The 24,464-nt window shown below is 40.5% G+C and overlaps 1 long non-coding RNA gene across 3 annotated transcripts in view; it reads right to left on the bottom strand.

Annotated features, from left to right (window-relative positions):
* The window catches only part of LOC146500946 (uncharacterized), a 51,688-nt gene extending 33,463 nt beyond the window's left edge, over window positions 1-18,225 (bottom strand). The window contains exon 1 of one of the 3 annotated variants that reach the window (XR_014869842.1): window positions 16,884-18,225. This is a non-coding gene — a long non-coding RNA (uncharacterized LOC146500946). The remainder of the gene's footprint in view (window positions 1-16,883) is intronic. The other 2 variants (XR_014869841.1, XR_014869843.1) reach the window with 2 other exon arrangements.
* Between the last annotated feature and the right edge of the window lie 6,239 nt (window positions 18,226-24,464).

Here is a 24,464-nt window from a genome sequence, read left to right as displayed (position 1 = left end):
ATCTGTTTTTTCCTATTTCCGTTTTTGTTTCTCATTTCTTTTTCTCTATTTACATTTTCTTTTGTCCCATTTCCATTGTGTTTTGTGTGCTTTTGCAGCATTTTTCTTATTGCTGGTGTTTTCTTAAGTTGCAGTCCGTTTGGCCTCTCAGGGCCACCGTATGATAGAGCTTTAACCTGTATTTGTGAATAGCAACAGTGTTCACAGACAGTGATTTCATAAGTGTTTCTGGGCCCATGCAATGATTTCCATAACAGAATCATGCCTGTTTTTAATGGAGCACAGCATTATTCTGAAAATGTTGCACAATTTGTAGACTTGCAAGTCATCATCAAGCATCTCGACTTATTGGAGTTGGGGTTATACTAGTTCTCTATATTTGACTCCTAATACTTCTACTCTTGATACAACATTGACTTGAATCTGGGCTGTCTTGTTGATTAGTAGTGCATTACATACATTTGGTTTATAGATGAGCTTCACTTTCTCCCTTTTTAGCACCAGGTTTTCTTCAGCATCACCTCAAATTTTCATTGTTTGTATCTGCAGCCAGTAGATTTTTCCCCCATTCAATATTTTTATATCTGACAGCTGCCAAAGCCTTTCTAGAACCAAACCCAAAAAAATGAAGTAAAGCAGAGAAACGTCTGAAAACACAAGGTCCGTGCCCATGTCATTCTTCTGAACTCCAGATTAATCGTCCAAAGAAAACACGTTCCACTTCTCTCTTCATCATCTCAAATCTCACAGCCGAAGAATGTCCAGTTGTTTATATCATCATTTCTAAGTGATGAAACATGTAAACTGCAGCACATTCTTTGCTAACACACTCACATTCAGAAATAATATTATGAGAAGAAATATTCTCTAGGTACTCCAAGTACTGGTAGAAAGTAAATTCTTTTGTAGCTTATTAAAAGGTTATATGATATGCTGCCTGACAAATAAATTCCCTGTGGTATGCTTCACTTTTTAATCTTTTCAATGATACTCATGAATATTTATTACAGGCATTAGTGCAAAGTGAGACGTGCTATGATATTATACATAGAGTCAGATTTCTCTATCATGTCTCTCTCACTCTGTAAACTGAGTTTGAGTTTGTAGGCTGTGGGAACAGAAATGAATGGCTGTCTCTATGTGTGTTAGCCATGCTCCACAATACAACCACTTGGCAACCATTTATTTTGAGTCTTCCTATCACAGACGAGTTATGCTCATTGGTGCAGACTGATTAAGACTGACTGTGACATGTTGACAATTTGTTTGTGTTTACCAACACCAATCTGTCTACAAATGACCCCCGTTTGTAGACAGTGGTCTGAGGTGGACCACAATTGTTTGGAGACAAGTTGCCTTCAACCAGGCACCTTCTGCATTTGCCTTCAGGTTGAAAGCGGTTGAGGGTGTTGCATCCTCAACCTCTGAGCAACCAGGTTGTGACTGCAACTACTTGCAATCGGTTGTTGAATCCAGAAGGATAGTTACAGGGTGGTTGCTGTCCTTGTATTACTTTAGTGTGAATGAGCAAAAAGTGGGAGAAAATTGAAGGCAGGTAAATTTGTATATAGTATATAGTAGTATATAGTAGAGTATATAGTATTTAACATAAATATGAAATTACTCCCAACTCTGCAACCTTTTCCCAAAAAGGTTCCCTTAGAACTAAAAAGTAAAACAGGTTTCTCTGTCAGCACAGAGTGTTTGTGTCTTGGTGCACTTCTAGCAACAATAGTGAGACTGGTGTCACTTTCAAGTCACATACAGAAACTTGACATCACAGTGTATCACACCGGGTACACCTATAAGCATGCTTTTACTGCCTGGACCTAACCACAAACAGCAAGTGAAAGTTAAGTAGCAAAGCATGGCATAAACCGCAGTCTGCAGGTTCTCACTATCAGTTATAATTATCAGTTGCAACTTCATAGTATTCATAGAATATTCATCGATGGTTTTCAAATTAAGTAAACCTACCAGATCATTGGCTTGGTTAATGTCAAGCTTTTTGAAGAAGAAGAAGAAGATGAAGAAGAAGACGAAGAAAAAGACGAAGAAAAAGACGAAGAAGAAGACGAAGAAGAAGATGAAGAAGAAGAATTTTCTACTGAAAAGACGAATGAGACTTTATTTGAAATGTAACACCTTGTGTTTTATGAAAATGTGTCTATTTAGTATGTCCTAACCCTGACCCAATCTGGGTTGCTTAAGAGGTTAAGGAAATTGGCATGCAATCGCAGCCTGAGTTGGGTGGGTTTTGTACTTTCTTTTTTACTTCGGTACCATGCAGCACCATCTTCCACATTTTCCTAAAGGGACTTCCAGTGTGTCCAAGTGTAACACTATGGGTTCCTTACCAGGCATCAGTTTCTAAAGAGTTGAATGATGGTGTGAGTAAGAATGCGTTGGCTCAACATGTCTTGCTCTTCTCTGAAGACATCAGTCTTTCAGCTATGCTAGCCCCCAAGTCAGGTGCCAGGGAGACTGTTCATCCAGGCCAAGTTACACTCATTGCTCCTCTACTAACACATTCCAGTTTAAAGTCCGGGCAACGTTCAAAGGAACCAGGCAATTACAGTGCAGCCGCCTGCGTCACTTTTTTGTTTACTTCCAAAATGTTCTGAAGTCTTTAAGCCTTTTGAAGTATTTTCCTTGTGCTAGGGGCTCCTCTTTCTCTCAGGGTAGGAAACTAGCTGTGAGCAATGTGCAAAGGTCCAGATGTGTGCCATATTACCAACTCACTCCTGACTGGGCTGCAGTTTCCATTACAGTCACCTTGACAGAGGGATCATACAATGGTCACATGTGTTGAGCGTGTGAGAACTGTTGAAATCTGTTTTCACACAGATTTTATCCCCCAAAAATCACAAAGGTAAGAAAAAAAACAATAAAAAGAAAATGCAATTAAGCTGCTGGAGTACTATAGTGATTTATGGTAAGTATAAAAAACAGTGATGTTTGCACTACAAATGTTTCTGTCCTGCAGAGGTGTTTGGCAGTCTACTGAGGTTACCCTACTGTGGATTATTATGTGATCAAACAGTTCTGGGAACAAGTCCATAAAAATAAAAAGCCTTGCCCGATTTAAATTTGGCCAGTCTCCTGTTCAAAGGTCATCTTTATGGAATGTCCAGACAGCTTCCAGCACATCTGTACCTTTAGATCTCTCCCTGGAAGTCCCGTCCTGACGACATGCACCGTGGCCTCTGAGATTTCACCACAGACTTCAAAGTTGTGCAGAAACCAACCAACTTTTCTCTAAGACAAGCCTGAATTTCATGTAGTGGATCATTACTGATGGTGAGAGTTGGTGGTCAACCAAGCAGTCTTTAGATAAGGATTTTTCAAGCCAGAATACAGCATGTCACAGGAAAGAATGAGACCAGAAGAATACTCTTCATTATTTTCTTCTCAACGTATATTGGTTGGCGCACTGTGAATCCTTCCTCTTAGGGTCAGGCAGTGCCAAGCTTTCCCACCAACCTAACACATCAGATTTGCTTCTCAGTGACTTTTTTAAACTTTCCTTAAATCAAATTCAAGTTGAAGAAGACAAAAGAAGAGATTCACTGCAATATAACACCAGAGAGCAGGACAACCACTACAGAGGTCAATGTGAAGATGAGTTTGAATTAGAACAGCTATGTACTCAAATACAAGTATAACCAATTTTCTTCTGAATTTCAAATACAGTGCTTTAAGGCTGATAAAGATAGCCTGAATGTTCCTCCAAATGGCACTATGCATTTATTGGTTTAAGCTTCCTCCCAGCTGGACATACTTGCGCTACTTCCTCATCAAGGCTGCCAGGAAGGATGCTAATTAGGTGCCCATCCAAACTCAACAGGTTGCTTATTGTAAAAGCAGCATATATTCCTTCCTTCCTCACAACCTTTCCTGTTCTCGGGACAGGCAGACAGTCTGTGAATAAACATCATGATCGAATTCTCACTCCCTAGACCTCATCACCATGACAAAGCTGGAACATACTGTAGATCTGGTGATAAACTAAAGAGGAGCTATTCTACTTTTCTCGATTCTCTTCATAGATCTATTGTTCAAATAATCATATTACACATGATCAGTTTTCAGTAAGTTAACAGACTGCTCCAAACATTCAGTTTATCTCAGTTTTTTCTAGTTTTGGATGCATGTGATGTCATAGATAGAGGATATTCCTCGTATGGCCATTTCAGCCACATAAGCAACACCTTCCTGCAATTCTTTTTTTCTTGAGAAAGAGAAAAATATTCACATAAAGCACAGTTCTTAGATTGTCTTGAAGCAGAAATTACTAAACACTGAAGGCCACAATCACATCATTTACAAGAAGCAGTCACATCTCTGGTGTTTCTGGTTGTGGGTAACAGTATCAACAGGCTATGCAAGATAGCCCAGATGCCTTTGTCTGTTATGGGAATGCTTTAGGAATTTATGGCAAGTTATATAATCTAGCTATTGCGTTTCACTCCTGTCCCAGGGTCCACAGCTAGTTCCTTTCACGTTAGGTATCCAGGAGCCATCTACAGTGGTTGCTACAAGTATGTTTACCAAATCAAGCATAACATTAGTTCAGACATGCCACAAAGTGAAACTCAACTGTAATTTCAGCAAATCAGCCGATACCCTCCTACACATAAAGTTGTCGCATCTCATTCAGTGTGCGCCATTTAAGTTTCCATACCTGCAGTTTCTACACCCCAGGTCATATACAGAGGTCTCAACGATTCTGTCTTGGCCTTAAAAACAAAAAACAAAAACTAATTTTATGTTCCTTTTACATATTTCATGCCCTGCAAAAAAACTAAATAAACAAAAGTGATATGGCTTCTTTGAGTAATTTGATCTAGACGATTACTTTTTGGAAAAACATTGCTATGTCACTTTTTTCCACCAGACACTATTTGTTGTTTGTTTTTTAGTTTGCACATAATTGCTGAGCATTATGTGCAGCAACCCATCCCCACCCTAGCTCTTCCTTTCATCTTGTGTCTGAATCGGTGTCATATCTGTTATCACTGATGCCTGCACATGGAGGGGTGCAGAGGTGTGGTCTGCTCTCCTTTGCTTTCCATGTCTGCACGTGAGAAGGTGGAGAGGTCACCAGAAGTGAGTCATAAAATCAAACATGAATTACTGCAGAGGGTTTTTTTTTTTTACTTTTGATCTCAGATATGAAGAAGACAGATGCTTCTTCTGCTGATAAGCAACACAAGCACAAAAGGTCTTACTCTGCTTACAGGTCGCTTCAGCTGAAAGAATTATTCTCTCCCATGATAACTCTTCTTTCTCCTGTGAGGTGACAGACATTTGGTCATAAACACTTTGTTAGCCTATAGGAGGCCCCCCGCCCCTGGCCAGTTCAGGCTAGCTGCTCTCAGCGAATGAAACCAGAGAAATGGCAATGCTCATGGGAGCAGGGTTAGTGACTCAAAGACAACCATTCACGAAGAACACACTCCTCTCAGGGGTGTAAGTCATACAAGTAGCACACATTCTCTGTTGTTACCTACATGGAGTTATTACTATGGACACTTTGATTGATTATTTTAGAAAGCTTGGTACACAATACCTGACTTTTATTGACTTTTGAAAGGCTGCAGTTTGTTTAAAATGTCATGCATTCATCTTTTTTGGACATTGGCTGCATTTTCCCTCATATTCAGTCCAGTCCATGTACCTGACCATTTTGAAAGGACTGTTTTTTGTTCATTAAGCCACTTAACACTGACCTATGAATCATTCATGTATAAAAAAAAAAAGCCTCGTAACTCAATAGATGAACAAGATAAACTTTTAAATAGCTGCTATCAGTCTGTCCTAAAAACACATCATTATATAGCGCCAAACCACAACAACAGTCGCCTCAAGGCGCTTAATCCTATAAGGTAGACCCTACAGTAATACATAAAGAGAAAAACACAACAATCATATGACCCCCCCCCCCCCCCCCCCCCCCCCCCCCCCCCCCCATGAGCAAGCACTTTGGCGACAATGGGAAGGAAAAACTCCCTTTTAACAGGAAGAAACCTCCAGTAGAACCAGGTTCAGAGAGGGGCAGCCACCTGCACTCATTATTTTAGTTGAATAGTGCCTAAGATTAAACAATTTGACAGGAATAAAATAATATTTTTACACTTATGTGGTGGATCATAAATTTGATTAGTTTTGAAGTTGTACATCTCTGTTCCTTACGTTTCACGTCATGCCCTTTATTAATGTTTTATTTGTTGCTTTGACTGTTTTCGAATAGAATATGCAGTGGGAATATAGAGGGAGATAAGTAGTGAAAGTTTTGCCTGGGTTGATTGTGCATCGATCCATTTGGAATGCCTCAGGGCTCCAGTAGGTGGGTTCGCACGCCTCCTTCACTCAATACAGACGAGTGAGAGTGAGAGCTACGTGTCTGTGCCGTTCTTTTACCTCTCCTCACTATTTCCCCTGTTTAAGGTAACTGTCGTGCACAAATCTGTATAAATGTGGGTTACTGTTGATTATTACGTTGTTATCATTGTTCATTGTAGCGAAAGATGTGAATTGCGGACTGTTTTTGGCTGAGAAGTTCCAGTTAATCTCTGTTGCTGTGTATGCTAGTTTTCACTATTACTCCGCCATATTGTGTGAAGATGTTTCTGTTACTATCTGTATAAGTTAACTACTGAAAGACATACAGTACTTAAAGTATTATTTCATTGCTGTGGAAAGTTAGTGACTGTGTCAGCTAACATGTGCGAGTTAAAAAGATGTTTTTGCCTAATGCTACAGTTCATGTTATCTAAAGTATTCTCATCAGCTAATGCAGCGTACAATGGTGACTTAGTTTGGATACAGTTGTCCTGAGACTGAGTGCATCCATAAGAATATTGTTTTGGTTGTTTTGCTTCTGAAACTCAATACAGACGAGTGAGAGTGAGAGCTGCGTGTCTGTGCCGTTCTTTCACCTCTCCTCACTATTTCCCCTGTTTAAGGGCACAACACTTACAAGGTGATTCCCAAAGAGCTATTGGCGCAAAACTTGACATATATCAACATGGTGTGCAGTGAGTGCTTGGAAAAATATAAGTAAACTGGAGAAGTGGAGAACAAAAGCTTCAGGTTTTAAAAAAATATCTACAGTGCCGTAAGTTTTCAACACGACGATGATCCCAAACACACTTCCAATGCTATAAAAGTAACTGTAAACAACACTATCAGTCATGGATTGGCCTCCCCAGAGCCTGGACCTCGACATTATTGAAGCGGTGGGAGATCATCTTGGCAGAGAACAGATCAAAATGCAGCCAACATCCACAGAAAAGCTTTAAATTTCCTTTAAGACACCTGGAGAACTCTTCCTGAAGACTACTTACAAAAATTACAGGCCTGGCTGAGAGAGTTCAGTTCATGTTTCAATAAATCACTCCACCCATTTCCCATTTCCTAGGGTATATCAAGACTTTGTAAGTCTTCTTCTGTAATGCATAAACTTCTGTTATATACCGTTTGAGTCCCACACACACATATTAGTGAAATACTTAAGTCCAATAATTGTATAAAAATGAAAATTATATAGTTAACCATCAGCTGTTCCATAAAATAATTTATTAAAACTGCAAGTCTAAATTTTTCTTTTAAAATCCTCTTTCTCGCCTGTCTATTCAGATAATGGCTCAGCTATTGTTGTGGCTACAGCAAATCATGTAAAGGCCTTAATCTAGCTATTATCATAATCTGGATTTTCACCGCAATCAAGTTGTTTGTGAATGTCCCGTGTGAATACTGCTTTTAAGCAATATTCTCATGTTCGACAAAAATAACCCCGCCGCCTGCTGCCTGTCCCCTGCTGCCTTTCCAAAATAACATCACACACTAATCAATATGAATGCTAAAACACCATAATCTCCACCACCACCCCCTCCCTTCCCCTCTCTCTCTGAGTGCTTTCTCTGGGCATCCAGTGCCCACTTTTCAGTGTGCTGCACCTCACGTGGTCGTTTAGCACACATTTAACACATTAAACAATTAGGCTCTAACAGAGGCTGACACCCCCTCACTCCCCCTCCACCCATGTTCAACAGTGGAAAAGCACATATGTCAGAGTGCACGCGGGCAGAAAAGGAAGCAACAGCATGCTGAACATAACCATGGTAGATGGTTAAAGGCAAACATACATGCACAATGCCCACAGTTTATGAGCATTAAATTCACCAAACAAAGTGGGAACAGGCAGGCCTGGGGACAGGTGCAAAGGGGGTGGGGGGTGGCTTGGTGTAGGAGAGGGAGGATGAGGAGAAGGGAATAAGCTCTCAAAAAATATTTAAATTGTACATTAGCTTCAAGTCTATTCACTATAATGAGTGGAATTAATTATAGCTGTCATAAAAACACTCACTGGCTTCAATAAAATTAGCCAAAGCACAATGTGTGTCGTAAAATGCCAGCAGGCTACGCCAGAGATGTACTGTTTCTGCATATTTTAAACACACAAAAATAAAGTCTTAATGCTTTCATGATACAGTTTCTCATTAATATGCTCCTCTTTTGCAGTGTGGATGGCGTCCGAGCTTCTGGTCCCACCAGCTGCCAGCAGTGTCACAGGGTTAGTGGGCCCTTGAGCCACACAGATAATCAGCTTTATTAGTGCTGCCGCTAAAACCAATTTAAGAGCAGACTAGAGGGATCAGACGGGCCAGCTGTCCACACCAGCGCCTCGGCAGGCACCCTGGCCCCGGCCCACACAAAACACCAAAACAACAACGAGCCAACTGCGAGCGCTGCCAATTCAACTGTGTGAGCAGGCTTATTACCATATTTGCAACCCTGGCCCAGAGCATGAAAATAAAGCCACACACATGACAAATTCTGTTATTCTCGATACATTTTATTCAATGCTTATTTAAAGTGTGATTAATTTGGTTGAGTTTTTTATATTCCAGGTTTTTCTGGTTTCAGTTTGGCCACGAGTCAACCTATTTTATTCTCTCACACATCGAGTCAGTGTCATCAACACAGCAAAACATCCTCACCTCATTAACAACCCTCTGACCCCTACAGGGACCAGCCTCGTTACCTCATTGCGTTTCCTGTCTACCTACAGTCTATCTCCCAACTTGCCTTCACTGCTAATTACAGAGTGGCAAAAGGAGGCTAACTCCATATTAGTCAGGCCAACACGCTTTGCAACACGCTCCAGGCACGATTTCAGCCTTACGTCACGTTTGTGTCTGGGTTGACAGAGGACGTTAATCTGGCCTGGTCACAGTCTCAGTCACAGTTGCATCCTTTACACAGCCCCAGATCTCGTCTGTTCAGACAGAGGTTTCAAGACCAGATTAGCCGCAAAATAACAAGTGAAAACAGGAAGAAGAAATAGATGGTCTTGCCAATAGCAGGGCATCAGGACAGTAGAGAGACTCTCTCACAAGTGAGTGTCTCTACTGTAATTAGACACCTGTGCTGTCTTTCTTGAGTTTGTCATTAGAAATTACCATAACATCACCATTAAACACTAGGTTATGTCCTTTAGGTTTCAGATTGTGTGTCATAGAAGATGTTCACTAGCTTGAATGAATTCTGTACACTCAGGCAATTAACATTAATTATGTTTCTATTCATGAATGAAGCAACCCCTCCCCAGCTAAGCTGAAGGTGACACCTAATTCCTAGTCCTGAAAAGATCTGTTTTGCCAAATGTAAGTGTGTATGGTAAAAACGTTCTAATGTCTTCTCCTGCATTTGTTAAGGATCTGCAGAAAATAAATGCGAAATTTGCATCTCGGTTCAATGGTAATATAAGCTGCTATGATATTAGAGTTGAAATTACAATTGATATAAGAGCTGCTGTCAGTTTAAAGGCAGTAAAATGTGGGTTTTTTCCAAAGATTTTTGAAAAGGTGTGAAAAATACAGACAATTCCACACCCACTATACACCGTTAAAAAAAATCCTAAAAAAACAGTAATATTCCGGCAGCTGGTGCGACAAAATAATACCAGAAAATAACAGAAAATAACTTTCTCATGAAAAGTTATTTTCATGAGAAAATCATGTCATTTTTTCAGTAATGACAATACAGTTTGTTGCCCTAATTTTATATGGGATTCTGCCTTTTTCAAGTGCTTTTAAACATTAAATTAAGAACATTTTAACGTAATTAAACAATGAAATTACCTATAAACAAGGTCAATGAATGTGGCAATAGGAATAATAATAATACTTAAATGTACAGAAATATACAGTTAACAGTTGTTTTAAATAATAATGGACTGCACTCATATAACGCTTTTTGAGACCTTCAAAGCGCTTTACAATTCCACTTTATAATTCCCCTCTGGCCATCACCAGTAGGTGGTAGGTGAAGTGTCTTGCCGAAGGACACAACGACCGAGAGTGTCCGAGCCAGGGCTCGAACCGGCAACCTTCTGATTACAAGGCGAACTGCCAACTCTTGAGCCACGATCGCCCTAAACAACAATAATTATTATTATTATTTGATGTAAAAAAAAAGTTTATAAGAATCATTTTATATATTTTTCCATAGCATTACATTTGAATTTAACAGTTCAATCTTTCAAATAACGGACAAATATTTGTGAAATTATGATACATTTGTGAATGTATTTTAACAATCTAAATATGCATATGTACAGAAAAATACATGTAAAAAACAAGAAAATTATGTTTTATTACATTTACAGTGATTTTACGTTAATTTACATTTGAAATGTAAAATCACAGTGTATTTATGTGAATTTAATGATATTCTAGAAGAACAGTACAAAACTGTAAAATACACAGTAAAATACTTTTATATTACATTTTTTTTACAGTGTACCTGAAATCATGCATTTAAACAAAGGAGGAAGAATAAGAATCATTTTTTCCTTCTCTCTCTCTAAGTAGGAAGAAATATACTCATACTTACTATAATAGGTATATCTTATCAACTGCTCGTAACTGCAAATATTTAATCGGCCAATCAAATGTCAGCAAGTCAGTGGGTTAGGCATGTAGACATAATTATAATGTGGCATGGTTGTTGGTGCCGGATGGGCTGGTCTGAGCATTTCAGTAAATGCTGATATGCTCCGATTTTCCCCAAACAACCATCTCTAAGCTTTGAATGGTCTGAAAGACAGAAAATATCCAGTGAGCAGCAGTTTTCTTGGAGAAATGCCGTGAAAAATGTCAGAAGTCAGAGAAGAGCAGCCAGACTGCTTCAAGCTAATAGGAAGGCAACGATAATTTCAGTAACTACTCATCACAACCAATGTATGCAGAAGAACACCTCTGAATGCAGAACACATCAAACCTTGAAGCAGATGCAGCAGCAGAAGACCAATCCAGGTGACACCCATAAATCTTAGCTAAGAACAAGAATGAGGCTCCAGTTGACACAAGCTCACCAAAACTGGACAACAGAAGATTGGAAAAATGTTGTCTGGTCTGATTAGTCTTTAAGTCTGTAGTCTCTAAGCAGCTAAAAAATTCCAATGCTATCATGTCAACATGGATGAAAGTCTCTTAGGAATGTTTCCACCTTGTTGAATTTTTTGCTATGAATAATTAAGGTCTGAAAGCAAAAGTGACTCCATCCAGTAAGTGTAGCTGACTTTTTACTTTGTTTACTTTGCTTTGTGACAATCCTTCAATATCTGCCAAAATAAGCACTATACTATATGCATATCTGTCAGGAACCCACAGGAATCTACAACTTCAGTTACATATGAACACCTGATAAGTCCCTAGAGGAATGCAGCATTGCATGGCATCGTGTGAATGATCTACGTGTGGGTATATATTAGTTTTCAGATTTATAGAAAATGTGTTTCCCGAATAGACTACATTCACAGTATATATATATATATATATATATATATATAGATATAGATATATATACACACACACACACACACACACATCTATATATTAGGGGTGCAACGATACTCGTATCGATATTGAACCGTTCGATACAGTGCTTTCGGTTCGGTACGCATATGTATCGAACAATACAACATTTTTAATTTATTTTATCAACTTTCCTTCTGACGATGCTGTCTGTGTTGAGCGCTCAGTGGATCTGCGCTTGACAGTGCAGCCTAGGCAGAGTAGTCGAACACAGATTCACTGAGCGCAGGGCAAGCTAGCTAGACAGAAGTTAAGCTCTCATTGCAACATGGCAAATTGAACCTCCCCCACCCTCATTCAGATCTGGCGTTTGGAACTATTTTGGTTTTCATGTGATGTATGACCCTGAAGGCAAGCGTGTCATGGACTAAAGTAAAACAGTATGTTGGATGTGCCACGCAATGCTCAATTACATGGGTGGGAACTAGTGTGTTAGCGCAGTTAGCTCGTTAACGTGTTGGCTGTCCAGCCCCACACACGGGGCAATCCGCGGTAGCTCGTTAACGGAGATTTGCCGTGTTGTGGCGTTAACCTCATTTCAGATTAACGCTGACAGCACTAGTGGGAACACAACGAATATGACTGCACATTTACGCCGACATCATCCTAGTGCAAAGACAAGTGGAAGCAGAGAAAAACAACAAGCAGGCATGCTACAAACTTTACCGGAGTCAGCGGTTAGCATATGATTCTCCTTATGGGGACCTGATATGTTTAATATGCTGCTGAGAATATAGCCCAGAAGAAGCGTATATTATAGCTTTTATTTTGGAAAGAGCCATTCCTCTGTAATAAACTCTCTTTTCCAAAGATGAGTGATTCCTCAATCAGATACAGGGCTCGCAAAATCGCTAGCGATTTTTCCAGTCGGGCTGCCCTGCCCTGCCCGTCGGCCTATCGTAGGAAGGAAAAATATATGTCAATGCTTTTGCATTCTTTCGGAAATGTAGCTGGGTAATTATGTCATTGGCATCGGCGAGCCACTGTGAATATGTGACATATTGAAATCGCGTTTGAATTTGCGCTTGTTTTTTGCTTTCACTTTGCAATCGCGCAACTGTGTATAGAGAGCGACAGCACTGATTGGTGAGTGATGATAATTTGCGCACCAATTCCTCTGACATCATCTTATCAATCGTTAGCTTACTATGCAAACATGACAAGTGAAATCTCCCGCAGCTTAAACATGTGAGAGGTTGATCGCGCAGAGAATCGCTGAGCGTTGTGTGAGTGCATGTGTAAAAGCAGCAGGATATATATTTTAGTTCTGCTGAGCCAAATAAGACAGGTCAGCGTGAAGAAGTGACAGCCAAAGAAAAGCTTACCACAAAACGGAAACGTTATGACAAATCAGACTATAAGGCAAAAAGAAAGTGCAGCTTTATGGTTTCATGGACAAAAGAATTTCTGTGGCTGCAATATGACGAGCTAAATAACCAGGGCTGCACATAAGTGGTCCGCAGGTGCGTATTCGCTGTCAAAATAAAAAACGCGCACAAGATAAGAAGTTGCAACGCCTGTTTGCATACATAAGATTTTCAGGAGGAGGACAGACATTTGTTTAGAACTCTTAAAGATGTCGAAGAAGCTCCTTTAAGCAGTTACTTTGGTGTTCCTCCACCTCCAAAGAAATGTCAGAAGGAGTCCAAACCACAAAAGAAGCGCGTATTCTCGGACAAGTGGTTGCAGGAGGTGAGCTGGCTTCAAACAAATGATGAACGCACGGAGATGTGGTGCAGAATGTGCTGTGAAAATTTAATAACTGACAAATTAATAAAAAGGCATGAACATTTTTTTTGTATCGAAAAAATATCGAACCGTGACACCAAAGTATCGAACCGAACCGAACCGTGAATTTTGTGTATCGTTGCACCCCTACTATATATATATATATATATATATATATAGATGTGTGTGTGTGTGTGTGTGTGTGTGTGTGTGTGTGTGTGTGAGAGAGAGAGAGAGAGAGAGAGAGTGATCTGTGTGTGATCAAGACTGGGAGCATAGATCTCACTTAATGTGCAATTAACGGCTGTTTAAACAGCCTCCGTTAATGTTTAATGGTGCAGCCTGTACCCGATTGAAAGAGAAGCATTTTGCCTCGTGCAAAAACAGGCCACCAGGGGCCTCAAGGGCCCCCCCTTGACTTGCATTTAATGTGTGGAAGAAGGCAGTCATTATCAGCCTTACAATGACACAATTCACTCTGGTTGTGTGTCTGATATCCCATTTGGATTGTATCAGAGCCCCAGTCCTACTGATGGCTATCTAATTGGAAGAGTTAATCAAGAGCTAATGTCAGAAGAATTGAAGTGTCTGTGCCTTTTCTTTCAAAGACTGATTCCTCTACAAATCCAGTGGAGCAGAGCCAGAAGAAAGGTTATGTTCAGACTGGATCTAACAGAAAAAACAGAAGATGGGTTTTTTTGGTTAAATGACTCTTTCCATTTTGAGCTAATATTTCTGTGCTTTAGCTTTTCCTCCCCATAATAGCTCAGAAGTAGTCTGATAAATTGTTTCCAGAAAAATTAAGAGAATGCATGTATGATGTGATTTTTTATTTATTTTATTTTTGTTATTTTAATGATTTTGACCTGCAAAGTGTGAAGCACAATGTTTCGAATTTTTATGTTCAGATAAGCTAAGGATAGAAACAACTTTAAATGCTTTAAATGTTTAACTTTAAACATGGTTTTGAGGTGAAGACAACTTTCGATATGAGTGTTTTAGCCAGTTTTCTGAAATAACCTTCATGTATCTTAATACATCAGTAAACGTGTAACATTTGTGTTTACTATTTTGTAATCGTTTAGTCTATCTAGTAGCCCTTAAATATTTACTGCCAAAAGCTACTAAGAGAACCCGTTTGTCCAAGGCACTACTGATAGCTGGAATTCAAGAAAAGCATGATATTTTTGGAAGTAACCAAGAAGCACTGAGATTTCTCTCCCTTTTCTCCCAGCTCTCACCTCTCTTCCTGTGTCTAAATAAATGTGAACTTGAATCATACAACTTCGGCTGCATGCAAACAGCAATAACCTTGTCCTTCATTTGTCATTATCAGTGGGAATTTGTGTGGCTGTTAAGTCTGACATCATTAGCCATTTACAGCTCCAAACGCTCTTTCAGTTCCCAAAGGTAAACACTGAGGTACCATGCATCCATCTATTGACTTTCTTAACTGCTTGGGCAGGAACCTACCCCAGCTGACATAGGGAGAAAGGTAGCTGCACCCTGAACAGTTTGCCAGTCTACCGCAGACCCAATACACAAGGACAAATCCCCATTCACACCTACAGCACATTTCACATCACCAGTTAACCTAAGAAGCATGGATTCATACTGTGCAAGGAAGTAAACATACCTGGAGATAAGACAAGTGTTTGAGTCACGAGTTTGAGCCACTACACTGCCATCCCATTAAAATCATTTCTGTTCCAATTAAATGATCACTGAGGTCTAAACAAAGACACAAAAGCTAAATAGCAAAGCTGTGTTGTGAAGTTGGGTTGGTTTACAGTATAATGATGTGCTATATTGCTATAAAGGTTACTTTCTGCTGCTCCCTTGACACTAGGGGTCACCACAGCAGGTAGCCGTGCATGTTTATGCTGGAAGACTTTTACACCAGCTAGCCTTGCCGACATGACCCCATGTTTCTGTTTGGAGCAAACCACCAACATTTCACTTGCCACTTCACTATGGAGCACCATCTACCAAACATACACTTAAGGACATCGCTATGGTAACTCTAATATAAACACATTAGCACAGTTATAAGGGGAATGAGGGTTAAATGCTGAGGATCCCTGATGAACAGAGACAAACAACATCATGTTACAGAAAGAAGATTCTGAAGAACTGAACAAACTTCAGCCAAGAAAACATCTGATAGTGAGTAATTTCAGCCACAGAGTGTGACTCAAAATCCTGATGCTAATTTTAATTTTCACAATGAAGCCTTAGTCTGTGGAAGATTTATTTATTTATTTAAAACTGAGCTTATATATTATGCACATGAACAGTGCTGATAGAAAGCTGGTGAGGCTGAAAATGACCAATCAATAGTTTTGGGGGTATCAAAAAAAGATGAGAGTGCGATCCAACACAGGAGACTGTCAGACCGTAAATTGGTTGATACATCAGCGTGCAGAAACCTTGCTGTGTGCTCAACACGCCACAACTTTCTTATAAGCTGTGAATGCAAATTAAATTAAACTGTCTTGTCATTATTGTCAGATATAGTACAAAAATGTATTTTAATTCACATTCCCACAGGTGCCAGCGTTCACTCTATGTAAACTTTGTCATCAATACAGGGATACTATTTATACTTCTTAATACCAGTTGTTTCATACAACATGAAAGTAAAAATAGGCCCTCTGGCCATTGCTTCTGAGCACAAACACACACAGGGCCAGTAGTGTGTGGAGCACAGTGACTAGTGCATTTAAGAGGGCAGGACTCCCTCCACTCAGCGCTCTAGGGGAGCACAGTGATTTACTGTTCCTCTCAGCAGTGCTATAAACGCTGCTCCATTCCTTAATGAGCCACTGACATGCTGCATGTTTCCAGCGTGTTTTCCTTTGGCTCAGTGGGGACGGCTGCCTGATTGCTGGCCCCATTAAGAGGGCATTCCCACTGACACCAGCGCATGCTTTCAGCCATACGCACTCAGGCATTACAAGCAATCAACTAAGGCTGGGTAATAAGGGGTGTCTATACAGCACCTGCTGTGCCACTGGTTGAAAACAGAGCCAGGAGGTGATGCATGCATTCAGACAACTTAGCATTATTAACAGTGTATTCCAGTCATAAGGGGCCAGAAAGGCACTTAGTCTAGCAACAGTAACCAACTTATATCTCCTACAATGACATGATTTGATGGCTCGTTTCATTTTTTTTTTCCTGTAGAATCAATGCAGTGGCTCAGGTCTGCATTGGTCAAACTAGCAATTAACACACTATGCATACTGCTATGAAAAGAATTCCACTCACCGGGTATGTGTTGAAACCCTAAGTGCTGCTGCTCCAGTGTTTTTTATAATCCGGTGGAGTTGAAAAATAGATAAAGGAAAAGAAAAAATCTTCCTTGTGAAACCTGCTTCCAAACACACACAGTGCAAGAACTTGCCACACAGCCACTCTAGAAGCCAATCCAGCAGAAAGACAGGTGGTGACTGACTAGCAGCTGCCAACACAACAGCTGATACCCAATATCTGCTCACCGCAAGTTGCAGCTGGACCAATGGGATGTAGCAACAACCGTTGCTGGGTCAGCTCAGGTTTATGCAACTAAAGCCCAAGACTTTACTCTGAGGACCACAGATCCCAGTGTGCTCCAGTTTGTCACTCCTGCGTGACCAAATCCTCTCTCTAGGTCTGTCTGGACCTGCCATGCAGAGCCGCCAGTCCCAAGGATGCTGTCCAGACAGCATACGACTCTCGCTCACGCTCTCCTCATAAGGCTGGATTACTCTTTAACCACCTGGCCAGAAGCAAAGCACACTGAGCAAGTTTAAAATCTGTCTACTGTGAATGTAGTCTATTCGGGAAACATATTTTCTATAAATCTGAAAACTAAAGAGCATTCCCTATAAATATATTATGTGTACAGTAATTTGTGTTATATTTATATCTGAATATCTCAGGTTTTCCTAGTATTGTACACTTGTATCCACTTTATGTATATCAGCTTTTTCTAGCCTATGCAAATAAAAAAGCGTAATTAAATAAAGCTATTAAAAGCAGTAACTAAAAAAAGGAACACAGGGCACATGAATTGTTGTTTACTATGATGCAGAATTGGTAAAATGTAAAGATCAACTGAACAAGCATTAAGAGACAGAGAGCAGGGTTCTTGCCTTTGCTCTCACAGTACATGAGCTAATCCACCCTTTTACAGGCGGACTGCTGCTTTGTCTATTTTACCTTCACGTATTTTAGAGTTAAACAGCTCACCACGCAAGCCTGTGATACCTTTTCAGAAATTCTGAAGCTACATTTTTGTCCCTCGGAGAGATTTAATCACACTTATGATGTCTCTCCCCCAGAGGGACAGATGTTGGATCTCTTCCCACTGTGCATCTTTAGGAACCACATGGAAATTAATAAAACCCAGCAGGAATAACATCTTCTGACTCTGGTCAACAAAATATGATGTGCAGCTGTTTACACTAAACAAGTACTGTTCAGGTTCAGTAAAAAGCAATAGCAATAATCAGCTGCAACTGGGCATCTGTCACAGACGTTTTAACAAAGTAAACGTTTGTTTGCAACTTGAAATCTTCTGCCCGGTTTGTGTAAATGCAGATAGTAACATACTCAAAAAGTCAGACTAGAAGTTTTAGATTTTTCTTCTATTAAACTTTTTTTTATGTTTAAATTGGTTAGAATGTATCTACATTTTAACCAGATGTTAATGTGAAAGACTCAAGATGAATTAATTAAAAAGAAAAAAGAAAGAAAGCAAAGAAATCAAAGAATGTGAAGTTGGTGCTCCAAATCCTTCAGTGTCTCCTATCAAGAAAACCGCCAGTATATCACAAACTACACATACAGACAAATAAGGAAGACTAATATGGCTTCACATATGATTTAAATAGAGACCACATTAGAGAGGAAGCAAAACAAATAATGTGTCTCAATTCGCATGCTTCCGTTGGTATGCTTTCATGTTGTACAGTACATGGCTTTTGGTAGTGTTGCCTTTCATCCAACATTGTCAAGACGACCTGCTGAACTTCAAAGCAAGCATCAGAATGGGGAATAATGGCAATTTAAGTTACTTTGAACATGGCATGGTTGTTGGAGCCAGATGGACTGGTTTGAGTATTTCAGAAACTGCTGATCTGCTGTGATTTTTCCACACAATCATTTCTAGGGTTTACAGAGAATGGTCTGAAAAAGGAGAAAACATCCAGTGAGCAGCATTCGCTGGAAGAAAATACCTTGTTGATTTCAAACTGAGGAGAATGGTCGGACTGCTACCAGCTAATAGGAAGGCAACAGTAATTTAACTAACCACATGTTAGAACCAAGGTATGCATATGAGCATCCCTGGGCACACAGCATGCCCAACCTTGAAGCAGCAGGGGACCACACTCTTGTAAGCTCAGAACAGGAAAAACAGTCTACACAGCTCTCATAGCCTTGTACCAGCAGTTCAGGCTGCTGGTGTTATAAGGGTGTGGGAAATATTTTCTTGGCACATTTTGTACCACTTAGTACCAACCAAGTGTTGTTTAAACATTAAACATCACAGCTTAACTGAGTATTGCTGGTGACCATGTCCATCCTTTTATGCTTACAGTATACATACCTTCTGATGGCTGCTTCCACCAGGATAACATATTTGTTTGGTCTCCCCTGTCTTTCTGCTATATAGTTAAGATGGCAACCACTGGGAGTGCAAAATGTGTACAGTGTCAGCGTTTTGAGTACACAGTCTGGGTGCTTGTAGATCCCTTCATGTTATCTTATTTAATAGTGTGAATATACAGGGTGGGCCATTTATATGGATACACCGTAATAAAATGGGAATGGTTGGTGATATTAAAGTCCTGTTTGTGGCACATTAGTATATGTGAGGGGGCAAACTCCTCAAGATGGGTGGTGACCATGGTGGCCATTTAGAAGTCGACCATCTTGGAAACAACTTTCGTTTTTTCAATAGGAAGAGGGCCATGTGACACATCAAACTTATTGGTAATGTCAAAAGAAAAACAATGGTGTGCTTGGTTTCAATGTAACTTTATTCTTTCATGAGTTATTTAGAAGTTTCTGACCACTTATAAAGTGTGTTCAATGTGCTGCTAGTGTTGGATTGTCAATGCAACCCTCTTCTCCCACTCTTCACACACTGATAGCAACACCGCAGGAGAAATGCCAGCACAGGCATCCAGTATCCGTAGTTTCAGGTGCTGCACATCTCGTATCTTCACACCATAGACAATTGCCTTCAAATGACCCCAAAGATAAAAGTCTAAGGGGGTCAGATCAGGAGACCTTGGGGGCTATTCAACTGGCCCACAACGACCAATCCACTTTCCAGGAAACTATTCATCTAGGAATGCTCGGACCTGGCCCCCATAATGTGGTGGTGCACCATCTTGCTGGAAAAACTCAGGGAACGTGCCAGCTTCAGTGCATAAAGAGGGAAACACATCATCATGTAGCAATTTCAAATATCCAGTGGCCTTGAGGTTTCCATTGATGAAGAATGGACCCACTATCGTTGTACCCCATATACCACACCAAACCATCACTTTTGTTGTTCCAACAGTCTTGGAGGGATCCATCCAATGTGGGTTAGTGTCAGACCAATAGCAGTGGTTTTGTTTGTTAACTTCACCATTCACATAAAAGTTTGCCTCATCACTGAACAAAATCTTTTGCGTGAACTGAGGGTCCTGTTCCAATTTTTGTTTTGCCCATTCTGCAAATTCTGTCCGCCAATCTAGGTCATCCTCGTTGAGATGCTGCAGTAGCTGGAGTTTGTAAGGGTGCTGTTTGTGAGTAGCTAATATCCACCGAAGGGATGTTCGACTAATGCCACTCTCCAGTGACATGCGGCGAGTGCTACACTGTGTGCTCTTGCTGAATGAAGCTAGGACAGCCACTGATGTTTCTTCATTAGTGACAGTTTTCTTGCGTCCACATTTTGGCAAATCCAACACTGAACCAGTTTCACGAAACTTAGCAAGCAGTTTGCTAACTGTAGCATGGGAGATGGGTGGTCTCGTAGGGTGTCTTGCATTGAAATCTGCTGCAATGACCCGGTTACTGCGTTCACCAGATATCAACACAATTTCGATCCGCTCCGTGTTAACCTCTTCGACATGTCAATGGCTGTGAACAAAGAGAAACTTGTAAATAACTCATGAAAGAATAAAGTTACGTTGAAACCAAGCACGCCATTGTTTTTCTTGTGACATTACCAATAAGTCTGATGTGTCACATGGCCCTCTTCCTATTGAAAAAACAAAAGTTGTATCCAAGATGGCCGACTTCTAAATGGCCACCATGGTCACCACCCATCTTGAGGAGTTTGCCCCCTCACATATACTAATGTGCCACAAACAGGACTTTAGTATCACCAACCATTCCCATTTTATTACGGTGTATCCATATAAATGGCCCACCCTGTATTTATGCTTTCAAATAAGCAAGTATGCAAACTGAGACACAGGAGATGGTTAGCTAGCGAACTAGCAGCTTTGCTGGATGGCCAGCAACTGGTCTGCATTAGGGATGAGTACTGGTAATGGCACCGGTTCTGACATAAACGGTAGTAACCAGACCGAAAAGCAGCGCACATCTCGGTGCTTTATTTCGATGCTTTTTTTTTCTTGAGATGTCATACACTTTAGATTCTAGCCAATCATTTTACCTTTACAAGGATAGTAGGCGGGCCCAGGTACGTACATTCTTTTAGAGCAGAGCTAAAGATTAAAAATGCCCAAGGCGAAGCAGTCAAAAGTCTGGCTGTACTTCACAGCAAAATATGCAAACTCAGCAGCCTGCAACAAGTGCTTAAAGGTGATACTGTGCAAAGGAGGTAACACCTCTAATTTGATGAAACACCTGGCGACGCATAGCGTTTTTTTAAAAGCCAAGGAATGCACCGTATTTGATAGCTTGCTGCAAGACCTCAAACCGAGCACATCTACTGCGGGTGTGGTGCCTGTTATCGGACCCAGAGTTAGCAACATACCCCAAGAACCCGAAGAGGAGAGTCTTGGCCCCTAGCCCTGCCAGTGTAGCAGAAATGATGACAGATGATGATGGCAGCAGCAGCCGTTCTTCACGGCGTGAGTAGCTTAATGTTGTTCGTGTGTAATTTACATTGAGTAGGCTAACACATTATTAAATTAATGCATGTAAGGTGAATTAGCAAACACCGTCGTAGTTACATGCGGCTGTCTTCTTGTTTGATGACAGATACTCCCTTCACCCTGGCCAAAAAGGCTAAAATGACCAAAGAAAAAGTGGAAAACAGCTAAACATGACAGGTTTTTGGACAAAGTTTGTGTCTTTTCCATTGTTTAAGCACTGCTTCCAGCCAAGAGTGATACCATATATGCCCTATAGCTGCAGAAAAGGCTAACATTGTTATCTTTTTACAAAAAAACAGCTAAACATGAGAGGTTTTTGGACAAAGTCTTTGTTCTCCATTCTTTAAGCACCAGTTCAAGCACCGTTTAACCACCGGCACTGTTTCAAAAGTAACGGTTTGGCACCAGTATCGGATAAAACCTAAATGATACCCATCCCTAGTCTGCATTAGCAGGCTAATGTTAGCAGGCTAATGTTAGCGGAATATGCCTTTTTTATTTTATTGAAACTCAAATTTATTTTGATTTTCAATAAAATAAACCACCTTCTGTTTAAAGAATATTTTTTAATCACAGCCCGAGTGATTTTTTTATTAACCCGAGGATGACAAACTCAATTTTATCTAGTCTGGGCAAACATTAGGTTGACCGATGTTGCAAGTGTAAGACTAGTGTTAAGATTAGCAAGACATTCAGGGACCTTTGTTTGATTTGGGGATCTTATACGAGGTACCACAATTTCATCCTAACCTCTAAGCTCTAATTAAATCCGAACCTCTATGAGACAACGAGAAATTAGACACTTATAAAGTTATAGTGTGTGTGTGTGTGTGTCTGTGCGTGAGTGCATGTGACCATCCATAAATGTAGTTATATGTGTTTGTACATAATAAAAGTGTGCATGGACTCTCCGTGTGACTGTGTGTGAAAGCTTACACCTGCTGGTCCTCAGGGGGGTAATAAACACTACCATGACACATGAGGAGTTACTGTGTATTGAAATCTGAAATATGTGTCACATCATAACTAAAACACAGAACAATGCCTTTATAATTCACATGTTATGGATACTACAGGGACACAAAGGAACAAGAAGCCAAATAATCACAATATAGGCGATATAAGCTGAGTTCCATTTCACAGCAAGGACCTCTCTGGCCTCTCACACGATTGGAACAAAGAGACTCCAAAAAAAGGCTGAAAAAGTAAGGCCTAGATTCATGTTGGAGGACATACGTATTTTATTTTTATCAGAGGTGTCACTGACTGTGGAAAGATTAAGAAATTACTGTATAATCTGTAACTACAACAAGTGAGTTTTTCCATGACACCACTGATACCGGGAGGGCCTCCACTCTAATTTTCAACCAAACATCCCAAGGTCCAACACAGTGAAACCAGCCCCAGGCAAAAATGACTGTAGGAGAAACTATTTTCTGTTGCCCTGGTATCACCAGCACATAGCTAATAGATAGCAGGTGAAGGATGAGAATGAGCAATGTCAACACTGCAATCGGAGCTCCCCTTTGGCATGCCTCCAGACCTGCTTAGCTCTTTAAATCAAGTGGTACTTTAGGGCTCAGCAATGCCAACATGTGCACGTGGGGAGGGACCACTGCAAGATATCCAACTCCATCATTTAGTTTTCATTTAAGCCTCTTCATGTGGAACAGATTGTCGTGTGTATGCGGAATATCTAGAGAAACTCCCTGCACAGATACACCAAACTCAGCTCAGCAAAGATTGAAGAGTGCGGACCATACTGGATTAGCTGGATGCTGGGACGCTGCTGGAGGTTAAACAGCAGAAACAGAGCACAAGTGATTATGGGAGAATTTATGCATTAGTGAATGTTACACTGCAGGCATGCTTGAAAATGACCCATGTCTTTTCCTAATCACTTTTTCCTTAACTCAGTTGAAAACAAAGTGAAGAAAAAGTAGGAAGGAGAATCGGACTGCATTTCGTTCAGCTATTTAATGACACAGGAGCAGATGTAATTGACGTGAGTCTGTCGTGACTAAATTACAATGCTCCAAAGACTGACTACATTTGGGCTACTGCATGAAGAGTCTAGCTCCATGTTTGAAGAGTCTTTCAGATACATACAAAGACAAGCCAGTGATAAAGTCACTGGGAGCATGGTGAATGGTAACATTAATTACCACACTGTATGTCCTAGAGTATTTAAAGGTAGAATGGGAGGGAGAGCCTTCAGTTTTCAGGCCCCTCTTCTGTGGAACCAGCTTCCAGTTTGGATTCAGGAGACAGACACTATCTCTACTTTTAAGATTAGGCTTAAAACTTTCCTTTTTAGTTAGGGCTGGACCAGGTGACCCTGAATCCTCCCTTAGTTATGCTGCAATAGACGTAGGCTGCCGGGGGATTCACATGATGCATTGAGTTTTTTCTTTGCAGTCACCTTCCTCACTCACTATGTGTTAATAGACCTCTCTGCATTGAATCATATCTGTTATTAACCTCTGTCTCTCTTCCACAGCATGTCTTTATCCTGTCTTCCTTCTCTCACCCCAACCGGTTGCAGCAGATGGCCGCCCCTCCCTGAAGTTTGTTACTGTCAAAAGGGAGTTTTTCCTTCCCACTGTCGCCAAAGTGCTTGCTCATAGGGGGTCATATGATTGTTGGGCTTTTCTCTGTATGTATTATTATAGGATATACGGTACAATATAAAGCGCCTTGAGGCGACTGTTGTTGTGATTTGGCGCTATATAAATAAAATTGA

This window comes from Neolamprologus multifasciatus, chromosome 16 (assembly GCF_963576455.1).
Source record: "Neolamprologus multifasciatus chromosome 16, fNeoMul1.2, whole genome shotgun sequence".
NCBI classification, from domain to species: Eukaryota; Metazoa; Chordata; class Actinopteri; order Cichliformes; family Cichlidae; genus Neolamprologus; species Neolamprologus multifasciatus.
The sequence above is the reverse complement of the archived record's forward strand: the minus strand, read 5'-3'. Positions and strand labels throughout refer to the sequence as shown.